Raw genomic sequence first — 20630 nt, 5'->3', positions numbered from 1 at the left:
TCACCTGCACCTCCACACATATCATCTATTGCATCCTCTGCACCCGATGTGGCCTCCTCTATATTGGGGAGACAGGCCGCCTACTTGCGGAGCGTTTCAGAGAACACCTCTGGGACACCCGGACCAACCAACCCAACCACCCTGTAGCTCAACATTAATCCATCAAATTACATGATAACCAATTAAAGGCAGAGTAAGTGGCACCCATTGTCATGTGACAGTATAAGCCTTCAAAGTGTAGCCAGTTAATTCTTATCAAAGATACTGTTGCAAAATCTTTCATACCCGTGGGTAAGTTGGAACTGAGTATTTAATTCTCCCTATCTCACATCAATTGTTTCAGATTCCTCAACTGCCTCTATACTTGCTTACCTTCTTTTTGGTAAGTTTCAAGAAACCAAGGGAACTCTGTGATTAAACTCGGAGATGAGTTGATTTATTAATGTGACTGAGTGATTTAACATCTGCCTCTCCCAAGTGGGGTTCATTCATGCAGGCGAACATGTCCAGTTTTTGCTGAAGTTTGCAGTTTGCCTTTGAACTGATAACATGCCCCATTTTAACTCACACTCAAACCCAGTGGGTTGTGCACTGCCGACTGACTGATGTTGCTGCTAGGCACAGGAATGTCTAGGGAGCCACAAAGGTTCAGGGCTGGGTCATCTGAGATATAGTAGCTATTGCCTGCAGGCCATATTCCAGCACATCTCTGTCACTGCTTCCCCCTTGTGAAGTACATTTTGTAACAGCAAGCTTCCTCTGACTTCGTCTCACTTCAGAGTGCATTGCACAGAAACAGCCAAATATAAGATAACAGCCTCTGATTCAATTGAACCTACACCCTTTCTTCATTTTCTTCACCATCCACCAAAAATCAGAGCTTGCAACAAGGAGAGCAATTACAGTTCTTAACTGCAACAATATTCCTCCTCAAACCTTGCAAAAAAAAAGCAACATAAATATTATTAACGCAGCTGTCAAAATTCCAGATAACGTCCACAATTAGACAATAGGTCTGGAAGGAATGTAGTAAGTTTGCCTTGTAAAACCTGCCTAAAGCCAGCAATATATGCAGCTGACATTTTTGACTATTTTATGCGAGCAAGCTGAGCACATAGCATATTCGCTGTGAGAAATGTGGTAATTGTATGAATATTCCTTAGACTTTACTTCACTATTCAAAATCAAGCTCTCACACATTTCATGTACCATAGGGTAGCCCAATGGGCTGAGTCAGTCAAATGTGCTGAGCATCAGTGGCACAGCAGCTCAGTGGTTAGCACTGCTCCCTCACAGCATCAGGGACCCGGGTTTGATTCCAGCCTTGGACAACTGTCTGTGTGAAGTTTGCACGTTCTCCTCTTGTCTTTGTGGGTTTTCTCTGGGTGCTCCGGTTTCCTCCCACAGTCCAAAGATGTGCAGGTTATGGGAATTGGCCATGTTAAATTGCTTAGGGGTGTGTAGGTTAGGTGCATTAGTCAGGGGTAAATACTAGGGCAGGGGAATGGGTCTTGGTGGGTTACACTTTGGAGGGTCGGTGTGGACTTGTTGGGCCAAAGGGCCTGTTTCCACACTGTAGGGATTTTATGATGAAAAAGGATCAAAATTTGCTTATGTTCATATCTACATCCATCGCCTCACACCATGCCCTTCAGTGTCAATTTTTGTTTTATTTTCTAACATTGATATTTTTGCATCCTTGACTGTTGTGGGTTTTTAACCAGAAACATAATTGTGTCAATCTTTTCAGATAGTTGTGTGATTTTCCTTTGTTTACTTCCTTCAATTTTCCTGGTGGCACTGATGCAGATTATATTGCTATAATTATGGAGCTATCTGGTCTCAGAGGTTTAGATATAAAGAAGTTGTTAATACTTTGTGAGGCCACTCAATTCTTTTTCTGCAAACATTAAACTCCTACAATTTTGGAGCTAGTTTCTGCTTTTCCATTTGCATGATATAAATCACACTCGTTGGAAAGTTCAAGTGGTTTATTTCTAGCTGTTGAAGTAGGAAATTTACATAATTACATTTAATTTACCATCAGAAAATAATCATCCTTTCAGAATGCTGAAAAAGCACTTTTTGAACCTCTAATGGAAGTGATCCTATTCATCCATGACTTTCTGCAGAATGTTGAATATATCTGTAATGATTGTGTCCATTGGAGCAGAGGTAGCAGACTGGTGTAGGTTAAAATTATTGTTTTCCAACATCTCCATGCCAGGGGATCAAAACATCTTGCTATTTCTGATCAGATACTCAACGAAGGTCCGAACTGCCTATTCAGGTAGATGTCTACGGTTCCCAGAAATGTTTTAAAGAACCCAGGCTTTTTTAATGCCCTGGTCAGCAGTCATGCTTTATCTAACACCTTCTTCTCTATTATATCGCTGTTTGTGGCACTTCATGGGTGCTCAAATTGGCTACCACATTTACTTACAGATAACCCTTTCAGAAAAATAATTAATTGACCATAAGAACATAAGACATAGGAGCAGAATTAGGCCAGTTGGCCCATCGAGTTTGCTTGGTCATTCAATCATGGCTGATCTGTTTCTCAATTACATCCTCCTGCCTTCTACCCATAACCTTTGATCTCCTTGCCAATCTATTTATCTTTGCCTTTAGTACAGTCAATGACTTGGCCTCCACAGCCTTTGGGGTCAATGAGTTCCATAGAATAACTTCCCTCAGGCTGAAGAAATTCCTCCTCATTCTCAGCTCTAAAACGTTGTCTCTTCACTCCGAGGCTGTGCTCTCAGATTCAGGCCTCTCCTATTCGTGGAAGCATCTTCTCCATGTCCACTGTATCCAGGCCTGTCAGTATTCTATAAGTTTCAATCAGATAACCTTCGTCCTTCTAAACTCTATCAAATACAGACTCAGAGTTCACAGCCACACTTCATATGAAAAGCTCCTCCTCCTCGCAATCATTCTCGTAAACTTCCTCTGGAATTATTCCAAGGCCAGCACATCCTTCCTTAGATATGGGGCCCAAAACTGTGCAAACTATACCACATGCAGTCTGACCAGAGCCTTACACAGACTCAGTAGTACATCACTGCTCTTATAGTCTAGTTATCTTGAAATGATTATTAACATTGCATTTTCTTTCCTAAATGCCAACTGCACCTGTATGTTAATCTTAAGAGAATCCTGAACTAGGACTCCCAAGTCCCTTTGCACTTCACATGTCTAAAGTGTTTCCTCACAGCCTCTGCCTGTATTATTACTACCAAAATTCATAACATCACACTTTCCCACATTGTATTTCTGTCATTTTTTTTGCTCACTGTCCTAGCCTGTCAAGTCTTTCTACAGCCTATCCATCTCATCAACACTACCTGTCCCTCTCCTATCTTTGTGTCATGTGAAAACTTAGCAACAATGCCCTCAGTTCCTTTGTCCAGATTGTTAATGTATATTGTGAATAGTTATGGTCCCAACATGACCCTTGCAAAATTCCATGAGTCATCAGCTGCTATCCTGTGTCTTACCCATAACACATGCTCTTATCTTATTAAGCAACATCCTGGGCAGCACCTTGCCATAGGTGTTCTGGAAATCCAAATAGATCATACCCACTGGCTCTCCCTTGTCTAACTTGCTCACTGCCTCCTCATAGGATTCTAATAGGCTTGTCAGGCATGACCTCTCTGCGGTGAAGCTGTGCTGAATCAATCCTTTTTTACCATGCATTTCCAACTACTCCACAATCTCATTTTTATTAATGGACTCTAAAATCTTACCAATTCTGAGGTCAGGCTAAACCAGCATATAATTTCCCATTTTCTGCCTCCCTCCCTTCTTAAATAGAGGTGTTTCATTAACCATTTTCCAGTCCTCTGGCACCATTCCTGACTTCAATGATTCTGGAAAGATCCCCACCAATGTCTCGATAATATTCTCAGCCATATCTTTTAGAACTCTGGAATGTAGTCCAGGCGATATATTCACATTTAGACTTTTCAGCTTCCTTACAATCTTTAATGATGGCCATTACACTCACCTCTGCCCCCTTACTCCATGGTATGTTGCTGGTGTCTTCCATCATTAAGACTGATGTGAAGAATCTATTCCATTCCTCTGTTGTTACTTTGTTCATCATTACTACTTCACCAGCCTCCAGTGGTTCAATGTCCACTCTTATCATTCTCTTACCTTTTAGCTATCTAAAAGTCTCTTGCAATCTTCTTTTATATTACTAGCTAGCTTCCAAACATATTTCATCTTCTCCTGCCCTATTGCTTTTTATTAGGATGCTGGTTTTTAAAGGCTTCCCACTAACCATCACCACATTGCATGTTTTTTACCTTTTGTGCTGTACCTGACTTTCCTTGTCAGCTTTGTCTTCCCCTTAATATGTTTCTTCTTCCTTGAAATGAATTTATGCTGCGCTTCCTGAATTACCCCCAGAAACTCCTGCCATTGTTGTTCTACCATCTTCCCAACTAGCTTCACCTGCCAATCAATGTGACAAGCTCCTCCCACAAATTCCCCCTTTTGCTTTGATGGGATCTAAACCCAGGTCTCCAAAGCAAACCAGAATTTCTAGGGCAGCCACAGAATCCCTGCCATCGCCTCCCTTATCTATATTAACACTAAAACTTCGGATGAGTTGGAGGTGGGAGTATTCCATAAGTCTATCATTGTAATTTTCTTTCTCTTTCTTTCTTCGATAATTATCTGAAGAAATGGAGGCTCTAATAATTAGGATAAAGTAGACATCAGGATGTCAGAGTTGGAAATTACTTGAAAAATTCAAAATCACATAACATCAAGTTATAGTCCAACAGGTTTATTTGGAAGCACTAGCTTTCAGAGCATTGCTCCTTCTTCAGGTAGCTGTGGAGGAGGACCATAAGACACAGAATGTTTTGCAAAAGATTACAGTGTCATGCAACTGACATGATATATTGAACAAACCTAGATTGCTGTTAAGTCTTTTATCTTTTAGAATGGGTTGAAATTTTCAGTTCATTAATATGTAAATCCCAAAACTTCTTTAAGTCACATTCGTGAAATAACTTAAGGTTAAAAAAAAAAGGTGACATGTCAGCTCAGACAATACATTAAAGGTGCAAGGTTAGAGTCTGTCTGTATCCCAGTCTTGAGTCAGACTGGTTCTATTTCCAAAGTAGAAATTTATAAAATATTACATGGATTGACTGCCTGCATTGACTGTCTGCAGATTGGGAAATTGGGAAACAAATTTGTAATGAGATCTCAGCTATCTGTAAGAATAATAGGGTGGTTATGGTAGGGGATGTTAACTTTCCAAACATAGACTATGATTGCCATAATGTTAAGGGTTTAGATGGAGAGGAATTTGTTAAGTGTGTACAAGATAATTTTCTGATTCTGTTTGTGGATGTGCCTACTTGACCTACTCTTGGGAAATAAGGCAGGGCAGGTGACTGAGGTGTCAGTGGGGGAGTGCTTTGGGGCCAGCGACAATAATTCTATTTGATTTAAAATAGTGATGGAAAAGGATAGACCAGATCTAAAAGTTGAAATTCTAAATTGGAGAAAGGCCAATTTTGATGGTATTAGGCAAGAACTTGCTAAAGCTGATTTGGGACAGATTTTCGCAGGCAAGGGGATGGCTGGAAAATGGGAAGCCTTCAGAAATGAGATAACGAGAATCCAGAGAAAGTATATTCCTGTTTGGGTGAAAGGAAAGGCTAGTAGGTACAGGGAATGCTGGATGACTAAGTAAATTGAGGGGTTAGTTAAGAAAACAAAGGAAGCACATGAAAGGTATAGACAGGATAGAAGGAGTGAATCCTTAGAAGAGTATGAAGGCAGGAGGAGTATACTTAAGAGGGAAACCAGGAGGGCAAAAAGGGGACATGAGATAGCTTTGGCAAATAGAATTAAGGAGAATCCAAAGGGTTTTTACAAATATCTTAAAGACAAAAGGGTAAGGGCCCCTCAAAGATCAGCAAGGCAGCCTTTGTGTGGAGCCACAGAAAAGGGGGGTGATACTAAACAAGTATTTTGCATCAGTATTTACTGTGGAAAAGGACATGGAAGATATAGAATGTAGGGAAATAGATGGTGACATCTTGAAAAATGTCCGTATTACAGAGGAGGAAGTGCTGGATGTCTTGAAATGCATAAAGGTGGATAAATCCCCAGTACATAATCAGGTGTACCCTAGAACTCTGTGGGAAGCTAGGGAAGTGATTGCTGGGCCTCTTGCTGAGATATTTCTATCATTGATAGTCACAGGTGAGGTGTTGAAGACTGGAAGTTGGCTAATGTGGTGCCACTGTTTAAGAAGGGTGGTAAGGACAAGCCAGGGAACTATAGACTAGTGAGCCTGATGTTGGTGGCGGGCAAGATGGTGGAGAGAATCATGAGGAACAGGATGTACATGTATTTGGAAAGGCAAGGACTGATTAGTTACAGTCAACATGGCTTTGTGCATGGGAAATCATGTCTCACAAACTTGACTGAGTTTTTTGAAGAAGTAACAAAGTGGATTGATGAGGGCAGAGTGGTAGATGTGATCTATATGGACTTCAGTAAAACTTTCAACAAGGTTCCCCATGGGAGACTGGTTAGCAAGGTTAGATCTCACGGAATACAGGGAGAACTAGCCACTTGGATACAGAACTGACTCAAAGGTAGAAGACAGAGGGTGGTGGTGAAGGGTTATTTTTCAGACTGGAGGCCTGTGACCAGTGGAGTGCCACAAGGATCAATGCTGGGTCCTCTACTTTTCATCATTTATATAAATGATTTGGATGAGAGCATAAGAGGTATAGTTATTAAGTTTGCAGATGACACCAAAATTGGAGGTGTAGTGGACAGTGAAGAAGATTACCTCAGATTACAACAAGATCTTGATCAGATGGGCCAATGGGCTGAGAAGTGGCAGATGGAGTTTAATTCAGATAAATGCGAGATGCTGCATTTTGGGAAAACAAATCTTAGCAGGACTTAGACACTTAATGGTAAGGCCCTTGGGAATGTTGCTGAATAAAGAGACCTTGGAGTGAAGATTCATAGCTCCTTGAAAGTGGAGTTGCAGGTCGATAGGATAATGAAGAAAGTGTTTGGTATGCTTTCCTTTATTGGTCAGAGTATTGAAGACAGGAGTTGGGAGGTCATGTTGCGCCTGTACAGGGCATTGGTTAGGCCACTGTTGAAATATTGCATGCAATTCTGGTCTCCTTCCTATTGGAACTTGAAAAGATTCAGAAAAGTTTTACAAGGATATTGCCAGGGTTGGAGGATTTGAGCTATAGGGAGAGGTCGAACAGGCTGGGGCTATTTTCCCTGAAACGTCCGAGTCTGAGAGGTGACCTTATAAAGGTTTACAAAATTATGAGGGGCATGGATAGGGTAAATAGGCAAAGTCTTTTCCCTGGTGTGGGGGAATCCAGAACTAGAGGGCATAGGTTTAGGGTGAGAGGGGAAAGATATAAAAGAGACCTAAGGGGCAACATCTTCACGCAGAGGGTGGTTCGTGTATGGAATGAGCTGCCAGAGGAAGTGGTGGAAGCTGGTACAACTGCAACATTTAAGAGGCATTTGGATGGGTATATGAATAGGAAGGGTTTGGAGGGGTATGGGCCGGGTGCTGGCAGGTGGGACTAGATTGAGTTGGGATATCTGGTCGGCATGGAAGGGTTGGACCGAAGGGTCTGTTTCCATGCTGTACATCTCTATGACTCTATGAGATTGTGCATTTTTTGAGCAAAATAGAATCCATCTGCAAATATAATTCCACAAATGCAAATTCATTGTAACCTGATGTTGGATTATTTTTAACTTTGTCCACTCAATCCAACACTGGCACCTCCGCATCACGAAAAATTCAGCAATGTCAGAGGTTTGAGAGGAGGTCCATGCCCAACTCCATGCAGGTATTAACATTTTTACTGTTTTATTTCCCACCAGAGAGGTAGTCAGTTAGAGATGACTGGTAGCAGAAGAGAACATGGGGGTCAGGATTTTACAATGGGGATCATTTAGCAACAGGAACACAATCAGGATTTGGAGGAGAGGCACTGGTCAAAAGGTGGCAGGAGGCTTTGATTGTAAAAAGGTGAAAAGCTTGGAAAAAGGCAGAGCTGGCATCCTCCTCGCAAGGAGAATGGCAACCTTGGTTGGAGAAAGTCAAAAACTTCATTGAAGGAACCATGAGGAAGATAAATGCAACTCCAGACCCACAATGATTGCTGACTGTACTCAAGTTCCTCCAAAGGCTGATCACCTATCACTCCTATGCTTGCTCATCTATATTGTTTCATGGACCTTGAATGCTTTGTTCTCAATAGACTGTTCAAATTCCTTCATGGCCTCACCATTCCACATCTTTCTTACCTATTTCATCCCTTCAATTCTCCCAGAAACCTGCATTTTTTTCCAACTCTTCACCTTCATTTGCCATCTCTGACAAATATGTCTCCAACTGTCCAGTTCCTATGTTTGGAAATCCATTCTCTGACACTCTTTGCCTCAACACTTCTTTTAACTCTGTTATGATACTCCTTAAATACTATCCCTTTGATTAAGCTATTGTTTGTCTTTTTTGGCTCCATGTCAATTATTGTCAGTTTAAGCATGTTGGGAATGACTTACTACATTAAAGGCACTGCTGAAGTGTAATTCTTGTTATTTGAAATTTAATGCTGGACCCTTCCTCGAATAGATTTATACACAGCTCCCTGTGGCAGTTTGCCAGCAGAGACTCTTAGAAATGAAATATTTAAAAATATAATAAGTCCAGGCAGCATTAGTGTTTATCAATGACAGTGCCTGTTTGTCAAATTATCTCGGTCTTTAATAATGCAGCTACATTTAGGATGAAACATTTAGCTTAACAACATAACACTGAAATACCTTGCAGAATGCTGAGACTGTAAACTGAAGTGCTTGAATTCAGGCTGGTTAATATAAGTTTGATAAGAATCTCAGATTTTTCTATAGGTATAGGATAGTCAAAAGTACAACTGATCAAGAATGCAGGGGAAAATTCTTTGCCCAGAGGTTAGACTGTGGATGCTTATACCATGATGTGGTTGAAATGAATGATATCGATGTATTGAAGGGATAAATGGACAAGCACATGAAGGAGATAGTGAAGAATCTGCTGACATTGGCCCCTTATAAAACCCCTCAACTGCAATTCTAACCTCAATTTCCTTCAGTTTCTGGAAAAAGGAATCATTCAGTAGATACCCACCAAAAAACCAACAACGCTGGTGCCCACGCCAAATTTAAAAGGTCACCATGCACCTGCATGAGCACTGGCATTGTGAAGCTGCCCTCATCAGTGATGGTCATTCAGTCAGAAAATGGCAGAGAAGAGGAAGATGGCAGGGAACTAGAGGGCCAGTGGACAGAGGGGTCAAAAGTGCAGGGGGTCATTACCAGAGGACTGGGCCAGATCTTGACAGACTGGTCCAATGTTGCCACCCCAGGTTTAATATGCACTGCATGATATAGAAAAGGGGTATATAAGAAGGTCAATAACCTTCACCACTCCATCAGGGTATGTCCCACACTCATCCCTCTATTACTTCACGTGTACCTTATCTTTATAACTTTGCACAGTTCCCAGAAAGATATAGGGTGCACCTGACTGTGGGTGAACCCACTCCTAATCCTGTATGTTGTCATTCCCATCCGTGTTTTCCTGTATCTTCCTCCCGTTATAAATACAGGTGTCCACTGTCACAACTGTCATCACCCTTCCTCATAACCTGCAGCCTCCAATGCTCACAAATATGTTCCCAAGTCTCCTTGCTGTGGCAGTGCCCCCAGTCTTGGCCCCACCTCCTTTCATGACTTACCGAACAGCCCGACCTAAGAAGGGTACCCTTGACTGATGCATCTCCATTTCCCTGATTACATCTCGTGCATTGGTGCCATATTTCTCGCCATAGTTGATCAGGTCCCTTGAAGATTTTGTTCACTGTTTCATTTTAAAATAGATTCACTGTTCTAGTTTATGCAAAGACCATGAGAAAGTAAGAGAAGCATAACATAAACTCCTTAATGCATAAACCAAGCTAATAAAGTGCCTTACTTTATGGAACCATGCAGAAATAAACATGCAGTAACTTGACCATTAAACAGCAGAGGGAAACATGGGGCTTGGGAGAGAACATCGGAACAGGAGTAAGCCATTCTGAGCCTGTTCTGCCATTCAGTTGGATTATGGCTGAACATCTACTTTAAGGTCTTTCCCATACTATCTGCATACCCCTTGACTTTATTAGTCTCCAGGTATCAGTCAATTGAAGGTTTAATCTCTCCACAGCCCTCTAAGTGTGAAAATTCCAATGGTTCACTACTCACTTCGTGAAGAAGATCTTCCTTATCATGGTCAAAAATGGTCGATCCATTATTCTGAGAATTCTTTTTTGCCTCATTTTGGACACACATTTGTCCTGTTCTGCATTTAAAGAATTCTGGGTGGTTGCAATAATATTACCCTTCATTTTTCAAAATTAGAAAATACAGTTTTCTCAGTCTCTTCTCAAAAGCCAATCTAGCCATTTCAGGATTGGCCTGATACATTCCATTGCAATCCCTCTATGGCCAGTATGGCGTTCCTCAGATAAAGAGACCAAAACTGTGCACAATACTCCAGGTAGAATCTCACCAAGGCACTATGTAATTACAACAAGACTTCTTTACTCCATACAGAAAGCATATTGTGGGGAAGACAAACGCACTATTTGTGGGAACATACTCTATACTCATTAGTGATACCTTTGCCAAGGTGTCACTGGGACATCATTTGGCTGTCAGCTCTGAGGACTGGGGAGTTCCTGTTCCTGAGAGGCAGAAATCTCACCTCCAATTTATTAATGGGGTCAGTTGACAATATGGAAGTTGTTCGTTTTTACTGGGTAAGCAGTCACCTCACCATTACTTGATACTGTAGCTGCACTTACCTTCTAAAATTTAGCACAACTTTACAGGTTCCACTCCCACCTTGGCTCTTGAGCACAGGATTGAAGGCTGGCACTCTAGAGCAGAGCTGAGGGAACATTGTACCATCGGAGAGACTGACATACCCTTTCCATGCTTGCATTGGTGGATGTAAAGCGTTCCTTGACCCATTTCAAAGAAAAACAGAGTTGTTATCTTCAGTGACCTATTGACTTCTAATTATCCTTCAATCTGCTCACGATCACATTGCCATTCATGGGAGTTCAAATCGTCTGCACCAATCCATTCATTACAACAGTAATGACACTTCAAAAAGTACTTACGGGTAAAAGCATTTTAAGATGTTTGGTAGTTGTGAAAAGTGCTATGTACAGTAAATGCAAATTCAAGTCCATAAAAGAAGAAAGGTTACCTGATACAATTATATAAAACTACTAAAAGGAGCCATTTAATTAGAAAAGAAGGTTTCGGGCTCTGGCCTCAGCCACAAATATGAGATCAGGAACAATGAGGGCGCTGGTTATTTCTGACAATCAGGTGATTGGCGAATGGGCCAAAGGTGAAAAACTCCTTTGCACAATAAATGAGTAGGAACCAGAATGCACTATCTGATAGGGTAGTGGAAACAAATTTAGTTGGTAGCTTCCACGACAAAATTTGAAAAATATGTGTGTGACTACTGAATTGCTCTTTGAAAGAGTCATTGCAGACTCAATAGGCTGAATCTTATGTTTTCTTTTGGCTACTGTATATTCTTGGTAATAATCGAATTTTTTTTATTACTTTTTAAAGTTAAATTTATGGTGTCAACTATTACAGGAATGCTACTTTTGAAGGGCTGCAATTCATGCCCGTCGAAATTCATATTGTATTATTAGCAAAAGCCCAATCGATCTCTAAACAAAGAAAGAGAAAAAAAACAACAAATTATGGTAATTCTGAAAACTGGGAGCAGAACACAACAGCAAGCAGACTGGAAGATTGGGAGCAGCGCGGAACAACCTGTGGACTGGAAATCTGGAGCGGGACATGACTGCTAACACACTGACTCATAAATGTTGATCTGCTATCTGCGAAGAACTAGGGTTGACTTTTACACAAGGTATATGGAAAATTCCAGGTTATTTGACCAAAAACAGGTGGTCAATATTTCTATGAGATCGACTATTACTTGAGTATACACGGTAAGTACAAATTGAGTTTATCGTTTGGAGGGTTTCTTGCTATGAGACCTAATGAGATTTCTCGCAGTATATTTTCAAACTTGCCACATTAACTACCTGCCTTATACCTATGGCACCCACCAGTCTGATTCTGCCCTTTTCATAATGCATGCACCATTCCCAGAATAACCCACCACTCATCATTTGCATGAGCACCATCTTTGAAAGGCCACCGCATATCCAGACAGTTATTAGCCTGCATTGACAGTGTAATGGAATAGTAAGCACAAAGCCATGCTGCTCATTGGGCGGCACGGTGGCACAGTGGTAAGCACTGCTACCTCACAGCGCCAGAGATCCGGGTTTCTTTCACTGTTTGTCTTGATGTGCTTACTAGCAAACAGACCATGGAGCACAAAACCCTGCATTACGGAGCTGCTCAGGACGAACCTCGTCAAAAACCAATGCATCTTCCTCCACACATCTTTTGCAAAGGCACATTCCAGATAGAGATGTGTGACTGTCTCAAATCACTTTGAGGGCTCCTGGGTCTGAATGAACTACGGGGTGGCATGGTGGCACAGTGGTTAGCACTGCTGCCTCTCAGCGCCAGAGACCCGAGTTCAATTCCCACCTCAACTGTCTGTGTGGAGTTTGCACACTCTCCCCATGTCTGTGTGGGTTTCCTCTGGGTGCTCCAGTTTCCTCCCACAGTCTAAAAATGTGCAGGTTAGGTGAATTGGCCAAGCTAAATTGCCCATAGTGTTAGGTGAAAGGGTAAATGTAGGGAAATGGGTCTGGGTGGGTTGCTCTTCGGAGGGTCAGTGTGGACTTGTTGGGCTGAAGGGCCTGTTTCCACACTGTTAGTAATCTAATCTAATCATACCCAAAATAGTGTAACCCTTCCTTGTCCTACAATCCCATTCTTTCACCTTAGTCACTGTTTAACCAGCACCACATGCAGTTTACCTTTGCTTAGCTATATCCCATATAAACTCTCTCTCCAAGTTGCTGCTACTCTGTCCATAGTGCCCATTGGAAACCTCCAGATTGTCATTGTTTAGTCAGCAATCATCACATTGAGGTAAACAATTGGACAATTGTAAGCATGAACTTTTATTTACAGCCATCAAAGGGAACACAAGCAAACCCAATTACTATTTTACATTCCAAGGTTTGCAACCAGCTCTCAACAGGGTGTGAGTCTGATCCTGTCTGGCTTGTAGCGCCTAATGCAGCTGAGTTCTGTCATGCACAAATAGAGTTTTCACCTGCCCATTTGCCTCGCCCTCCACCTCAGAAGACTGTTACTGCTCCTCCAGTTCTTCCAAATCTATTTTATCACCTTGTTTCCTGCTTGAATTGTTCAGAGCACAGTATGCCAGGACGTTGCAGCACACTCTGTCCAGAATATGCTAGAAGCCCACCCAAGCCCTAGCAATGGAACTCCATCGTCAGTAGCTCTACCATCTGCTCCATCACAGCCCTGGTCAAGGCATGGGCACCAATAGTGAACATTCCACAACAACTGAGTAATCGACCATGTGCATTTTGCATCAACAGAACAGCAAGTGACTTGGGGAATCCAGATCACACTGGTCATTGACAGCACCAACTTCTAACTGGTCACCATGTACTGGCACCCCCCAGCCACCACTGAAGCCTCCATTTACATCATTCTATACCAAAAACCCATTTCTACCCATTCACCCCTGACCCCCACCCCATGTAGGGACCCATCACATTGAATTTCACCGCTAATTCCTGTGCCCTGAGCATAAGATCCTAATGATACCCACCCTGCTCCACTCCCCCTTGTAGTGGCCATGATGGTGGTCACTGCCAATTACAACCCCTCCCCCATGATCTACTATGTCCTCCGATACTGACCTGTATACCTGCTCCATACACAGAGTTTCCCTGATCACTGTCATTGTCATCACCTCTACACACCATAACCATGACTGTCCCACTTCTTTTGACAGTGATTTGCCCGCTGCACCTCCATGCCCTCCTTCACACACCTCTCCCCCAAATGATCAATGGCCAGATCTTTAAACCCCTGGCCCGTGAACAGACTGATGTTATTAGGACTCTCTGACAGACTTGACTCCTCTGAGGAAGAGTTCACTATGATCTCCCTAATATATTATCAGTGCATGGAACTCCAAGGTCAGTGTGAAGCTACATCTTCCCCATGTGGACATTGTGTGCAGGAGAGGCAGTGAGCCATGCCAAATAGAGTGAGTGTTGATTTTCCCTATGCATTTTTCAAGTTGGTTGAATGCATTTTTTCAGTGTTTTTGCTGCACAGGCTGCTGGTGTGTGCTATAAGTGTTAGATTGACCTTGTGGTATGCTTCAAGATGTCTTTTTCCAGTTCCTATCCCCTCCTTCGGACAGACCCCTATTGATATGCATTACAAGCAGCCTGTCTTTGTGTTTGCACAAAACAGCACGCTAATACTGATCATCTTTGGCTCGACCTAAAGTGCCAATTTGCTCGCAGTCATGGTACGGCAATGCAAGGTAAAGCATTGAAGCTGCAGATAGGTGCTAAGTGAACATGTGCTGAGAAAGCCAGAGAGTAGCCCTGCGATACAGTCTGGATTAGAGTGGTGCTGGAAAAGCACAGCAGGTCAGGCAGTATCTAAGGAGCAGGAAAATCGATGTTTCGGGCAAAAGCACTTCATCAGGAATTTGCCCGAATGTTGATTTTCCTGGTCCTTGGATGCTGCCTGACCTGCTGTGCTTTTCCAGTACCACTCTAATCTCCAGCATCTGCAGTCCCACTTCTGCCTGTGATACAGTCTGGTCTAATTCATGAGATGGGTGCCTATCCCTGTACACAAAGTCTCCTTACACCAACCTATCAATGCCAGCTGTCAGTGCTTCCTGCAATGCAGGTTTGTGTTTCCTAAGAATTCTGCACGGGGATCGGTGAGGTGCCATGATGATCGTGAGGGGTTGGCAAATGTGGAATGCCGATGTCTATAGATGGGAAGTACATGCAGTTGGTGATCATGTATCATTCCATGAGATGGTGTTTAGTGCTGAACAACATGGAGGCTTTTCACAGCCAGCAGTGAACAGAGGTCAGCAGCTACCTGCTCTGCTTACCACGTTGAGAATTCTCAACGTCTAGCTTGTTTGCTGCATTTTATAAGATAGGAATCAGAAAATTAATGAGGTGAGTTGTGGCATAGATAAAACACAAAACAAAGTAAAACTGCCCTTAATTAGCAACTCGTTGCTGTTAAAAAGAGACACATCTTGCAGCTTGGTAAATATATACAACTTGTAGCAAGATGCTCCTCATGTAGAGGTCAGCTTTACTGGAATTCTTGTCCAATTCTGGCACAAATCTTGTCAAAGCTCATACCCCTGTGACATTCCTCTTGATGGGTCTAATGGCCTCCTTTTGTGCTGTACTAGTTTACAATTTTGTGCAATTGTGAAATTATTTGATGTTCATTCCCACAAAAATACTTGACTCTCATACATTTACATTGGAGGATTGTAAATGTTTTTAATTAACCTGCTCAGATGTGATACAATAAGTGCACTGAAATGTAAATATCTTGATCAATATGACTACAATGTATATGAAACTGAATAATTTTGTAAGTACATTGTCTAATGCCACTTGGCTTATATACACATATGAGCTGCATTTATAGTCTCTCACGAGCAGAACATATCCAAGTCTTCTCATGTTAGCTCCTGAAGTTCAGATTACTGATGCAGTAATTAGCTTGTAGCTTCCAACTACATTTTGCCACAGGGGATGGTTCCACTGACAGCATCACGATTACTTAAATAAATTGGCTCCTTTAGAGAATTCTCTGTTTAGTCTTTGGAACATTAAAAAAATCATGCCCTTAGGCCCTGCTGCCTGCATCTCCAGGTCCAACAACACTTGTCCAAGACTAATTGGCAGAATGGTTATATTGTATGGTCTGCTGCTTACTGATTGCAGCTCTTACATTCATTGCAACCCGTGACCCAAAGTATCTCTCTATTCATTAGGGTGCAAAAGTCTCACTTTTCCAAATTCAGTCAATTGTTATAGAGGATAACGTCTTTAAAGTACTTATTAAAGAAGAAGAGCTAATGCTACGTATGTTACCATGAAACTCAATCAACTTTCTTCATCTGCTTTTGAAAGCCAGTCCCCATACCTCACCAGCTCTCTCCATATGTATGGAATAGTATCATGCCGCATCAGTATCACAAATATCCTACGTTCTTGCAGTGATGTGGTATATGCTTTGAGGGAGCAATGCTTATTGGAACAAGAGCAAACTGCAGTCTGTCAGGAGACATTGCAACAATAAGCTAAGCTATTTTAGGCTGGGGTTTTGGCCAAGGTCAGTCCTATAAGTCAAGGCACACAAACCCAGGTTTTGCCAGCCAGTTCTCAAGTCTGCATTGTCTTGCAAAATCAGTTGAGGAAATGGGCCACAGTCAATGGGGACTGTCCTGTAATGTCTGTTAAAAGGATCATCATTTAGGTCACAGTGTGTTTGACATCTAAGGAAATGAATACATTCATTGGGCTCAATAGGTAGGATGGGCGGTAGTAGGATAGAGAAAGGGACAATTGGATTTCAAAAAGGGCATCACAGCACTTTGGTCTTGACTTGGAAAGGGAGCAGAGCCAGTGAAGGTGTCAGCATCTCAATAGTTGTGGGCTCTGGGTACTAAGTGGAGACAGTGATAATCAAGGTGCTCAGCCAGTGAAGGTTGTTGTGGTTGACAGACTCTCAATCCATTTATGTTTACTGTGATTTCCAGGAGTCCATGTTCATGTGTACACTGTCTGCCGTCTATACAGACCCTCTATCATTTTCTGAGGGAGCTATTCCTCAACTTTGTTCATGTTTCAATTCCACACTCCCAAACTTTGGCTATCTATTACAGAGAGGAGTTATCAGGTTAGTGGAAGCCCGAATGAGTCTGCCCCTAGGCATGGCTGAAGTGGCTATAAACAGGTCTAAGGCAGCATGCAATGAACAGGGGAGGGGCTTTTTATCCTGACTGCCTGCCCTCCTTTCGGTGTCCCTGATATTCCTGAGGATTGAGCATGAGGTGTCCTACAAGAGTGACCACGTGGTATCCCACAGGGGTGAGCACGTGGTATCCTACAGCAGTGAGCACGTGGTGTCCACAGGAGTGAACACGTGGTGTCCCACAGCAGTGAGCACGTGGTGTCCACAGGAGTGAGGACGTGGTGTCCACAGGAGTGAGCACGTGGTATCCATGGGGGTGAGCACGTGGTATCCCACAGCAGTGAGCACGTGGTGTTCACAGGAGTGAACACGTGGTGTCGCACAGCAGTGAGCAAGTGGTGTCCACAGGAGTGAGGACGTGGTGTCCACAGGAGTGAACACGTGGTGTCCCACAGCAGTGAGCACGTGGTGTCCACAGGAGTGAACACATGGTGTCCCACAGGAGTGAGCACATGATGTCCCACAGGAGTGAGCACGTGGTGTCTCACAGGAGTGAGCATGTGGTGTCCCACAGGAGTGAGCACGTGGCATCCATGGGAGTGAGCATGTGGTATCCACAGGAGTGAGCATGTGGTATCCATGGGAGTGAGCACGCGGTATCCATAAGGAGTGAGCACGTGGTGTCCCACAGGAGTGAGCACATGGTGTCCCACAGGAATGAGCACGTGGTTTCCATGGGAGTGAGCACCGTGGTGTCCTACAGGAGTGAGCACATGGTGTCCCACAGGAGTGAGCACGTGGTATCCATGGGAGTGAGCACCGTGGTGTCCTACAGGAGTGAGCATGTGGTGTCCCACAGGACTGAACATGTGGTGTCCATGGGAGTGAGCACATGGTGTCCCACAAAAAGTGAGCACATGATATCCACATGCGAGTGAACATGTGGTGTCCCACGGGAGTAAGCACGTTGTGTCCACAGGAGTGCTTGGCTGAAGTAAATTACATCCAACCATAGACACTTGATCAGTTAAATTTTTAAAATCAAATTTGAAATTTAATTTTGCTTACAAGGCTGTGACCCTTTTATTTGATTTGGTTTGTTTATTTTGGTTTAACTTTCTCCAACTGACTTTAATAAGAATCTCTCCTACCATCCAATTTTGGTTGCAATTCATGTAGGACTGTGTGAGAATACATTGTCATCTCTTAAGCATCTTATGATCTCTCACATCAGCAAGGATCAAGAGCTCAGCGCTCAGTCACTAAATCCTCATCTTCCATGTTGGCCAATGCACACAGTCTCTAAAACCATAAACCATTACATTATATTTGTTATATTCTCACACACAAGATGACAGATGTTAACAAAAGTCCCATGTGAGAGGGTAAGTTGGTGATATGTGTAGTTGTTGAGATGGTAAGAAGGTAAAGTTCATTCAACTGCATCATGTCAAGGCCACATTGGCGCATTGTTGGGCCATCTTACAGGAGGCCAGGATAACTAATATGCTTGAGATGAGGTATTGTCAAAGTACAAGGTAATTCAATGGGAGCAGATGCAACAAGCTCTATTGTAATGCAGAAACACATGGTGCTTGAGGCTGTGGTCAGGTGGAAGATTAATCTTTGTAAAAACATATCCTCGAACTAGCTGAGGAAGGATGTCAGTGTTCTCATCCATTAGGGTCTATCATTGATATCTCAGGCCTCATGGAACTAGGGAAAGGAGATAGATAGAGATTAATTAAGAGTTAATTGGACGAGAACTGGATATATAAATATAAGGTTCAAGTAATTAGTGCTGTTGCAGTTAATACTATGTAAGATTGTATATATTGGGTGTGGGCGTTTGCACCCCCTTTTTGATTTTCTCAAAAACCTCCTCCTCTGCTTTTGGTTGCACTTCAGTCCCACGCTCCTGATCTTTGGGCACCCGGTACGGAGGAGGGAGGGCAGGTCTGAAGACCTCCTCGTGGGTCTGCTCCTGGGCCTGGCCAAACTGGCCATCAACAGGTCCAGGCAGCGGGCCGTGGAGGGGGTCGTTAGGGCCGACTGCCTGCCCCTCTTCCACGGTTACGTTAGGGCCCGGGTGTCCTTGGAGAAGGAGCTCGCGGTGTCCACCAACCCCCTGGAGTTGTTCAGGGAGAGGTGGGCGCTGCAGGGAGTGGAGTGCATTATTTCTCCCTCCAACTCTATTTTGATTTAGTCCCTACCCTCCCCTTCACTGTTTTGATCACACAGCACTGCTCTTTGATATGAAGGGCAGTGTTTGTCACTGGCCACTCAGGTGTTTTCCTATCTTCCTGGTGGTGGAAATTGAATAAAGATTCGTGCACTTTGTGTCTTTCACTGTGTCTCACACCTGCACACACACACCATGGGTGCTGGGGAAAAAATAAGCACTACTGCACTTCGGTGGTAGTGTGGGGGTAAAAAAAACAGAAGGGTTAGGGCAAAAAAAAACAGAAGGGTTAGGGCAAAAAAAAAATACTATGTAAGCTAGAAATGGAACTCTGACTAGAAAATTACATGGCACAATACCCCAATCAGTGTTTAACCTTTAATATTTAATGTCAGGGAAGAACATGTCTTCCACATTATTTCTATCCAAGTAATCAAATAATTCTGTCTTGAATAGCTCAATTGAGCTATTTCCACCATGCTGCAGGCAGTGCATTCCATAACCTAACTAATTAATCTATATCTATCTCCTGTTGCATAGTTCCTAGAGGCCTGAGATGTTGATGATCGACCCTAATGGATGAGAACACTGACGTCCTTTCCCAGCTAGCTGTGTAGAAATAAATTCTTATCTCACATTTGCACGATGAGCCTTATTTTTAAAAGAGGTGACTCTCTTTTTTGTTCTTCAGGTTCAGTTGATGATGTCACTGCAACATAAATGTAACTATAAGTGATGAATAAGTCTGAGCTGTTGACTGTTAAGGAACTGATCCAAGAATCTCCTCCACCTTCGCACCTTGCCCCTGACCTACAGTTTCTCACAAAACTGACATTCACAGCCTTCATCTCTAATCTCCGACAATGTCAAACTGGAGAGTTCACAATCTGCCACACCACTAACCTGACAATTGCGGCATGGAACAATCCTTTCCCTCTGAGTCCCCATCCCACAGGTCCCAGCTGACACTTGCTGCTACTCCTGGCCTGATCAGACTGCCAATTTGTCTTGTTATAGGTGGGAAATGCAGGCCCCACAGATTGTAATGATTTGAACTCCAAACACAACCACATCTGCACTACTTCTGCCATCCTGAAATGTGGTGCTCAGTGCTATGACTGCTTTCAGTTAGTAATAAGTGGAAGAATGATCAGTTCATTTTTCATGAGGCACAAAAGAGAAAAGGGAACCTATTGAGTAAAACGCATTGAGATTATATTCATTGTTCCTTTGTTTCAGGTGTTAAAGTCAATCAACAACCACAAGACAATTTACAACCACAAGACCGTAAGGCTCAATTGTTGAATCTATCGAATACAATTAACGGTGATACTCCCAGGCTAGAACATCCAAAAAGAAAGACTGATCACTTGGATAAGTCTAGGTGATATGTTTGGAAGTCAGATAGATTGTG

This window comes from Chiloscyllium plagiosum, chromosome 6 (genome assembly GCF_004010195.1).
Source record: "Chiloscyllium plagiosum isolate BGI_BamShark_2017 chromosome 6, ASM401019v2, whole genome shotgun sequence".
In the NCBI taxonomy this organism is placed as follows: domain Eukaryota; kingdom Metazoa; phylum Chordata; class Chondrichthyes; order Orectolobiformes; family Hemiscylliidae; genus Chiloscyllium; species Chiloscyllium plagiosum.
This window is presented reverse-complemented; position numbering follows the sequence as displayed.